This window comes from Canis aureus, chromosome 8, assembly GCF_053574225.1.
Source record: "Canis aureus isolate CA01 chromosome 8, VMU_Caureus_v.1.0, whole genome shotgun sequence".
NCBI lineage: Eukaryota > Metazoa > Chordata > Mammalia > Carnivora > Canidae > Canis > Canis aureus.
Window position 1 is genome coordinate 71,803,538 of NC_135618.1, and position 1,264 is coordinate 71,804,801.

The window sequence follows — 1,264 nt, forward strand, 5'->3', positions numbered from 1 at the left end:
GTGTGATCCTGGAAACCCAGGATCGAGTCCCACATTGGGCTCCCTGCATGGAGCCTGCTTCTCCCTCTGCCTGTGTCTGTGCCTCTCTCTCTTCTCTGTGTGTCTCTCTCGTGAATAAATAAAGAAAAAAAAATTTTTTTAAATCTTTTAAAAAAATAAATAGGTAAATAAGACTTTAGGGGTGCCTGGCTGGCTCATTTGGTAGAGCATGTGACTTTGATCTCAGGGATTTGTAAGTTCGAGCCCCATGTCAGTGGTAGAGATTACTTAAAATCGTTAAAAAAAAAAAAATAAGTAAAACTTAAAAAGAAAAGATGCTTCACATCACTAGTCACAGGGATATGCAAATTAAGGCCATAATGAGATGCAACTCATACCTGTTAGAATGGTTAGCATTTTTAGAACTGACGATACCAAGTGTCAGTGACTAGGTAGAGCAACTGGAACTCGGGCATATTGGTAGCAAGAATGCCAAATAATGTAGTCATTCTATATTCTCACAAAGTTAAACATACACTTACCATATACTTCCCATGTAATGCTGCAATCCCACTCCTAGGTGTTTACCCTAGAGAAATGAAAAGTTATGTTCACACACACACACCTTGTAAGTAACATGGATGTATCTAAAAGCTCTATTCATAATTGCTGAAATCTGGTTCCCTTTAACAAGAAAACGGAATAGGGCAGCCTGGGTGGCTCAGCGGTTTAGCGCCGCCTTCAGCCCAGGGCCTGATCCTGGAGACACAGAATTGAGTCCCATGTGGGCTCCCTGCATGGAGCCTGCTTCTCCCTCTGCCTGTGTCTCTCCTCTCTCTCTCTCTCTCTCTCTCGAATAAATAAAATCTTAAAAAAAAAAAAAAAAACCTAATAAACTGCCATTGGTACATGCAGTAACATGGATAAATCTCAAAAGCACTATGCTAAGTGAAAGAAGCCAATCTTGGGGCACCTGAGTCAAAGCATCTGTCTTTGGCTCAGGTCATGATCCCAGGGTCCTGGGATCAAGCCCCGCATGGGGCTCTCTGCTCAGTGGGGAGTCTGCTTCTCTCTCTCCCTCTGCCATTCTCTCTGCTTTTGCTCTCTCTACCAAATAAATAGAATTTAGAAAGAAACAGAGAAAGAAGAAAGAAAAAGGAAGGAAGGAGAAAGGAAGGAAGGAAGGAAGGAAGGAAGGAAGGAAGGAAGGAAGGAAGGAAGAAAGAAAAGAAAAGAAAGAAAAAAGAAGGAAAGAAAGAAACCAGTCTCAAAAGATCACATAACA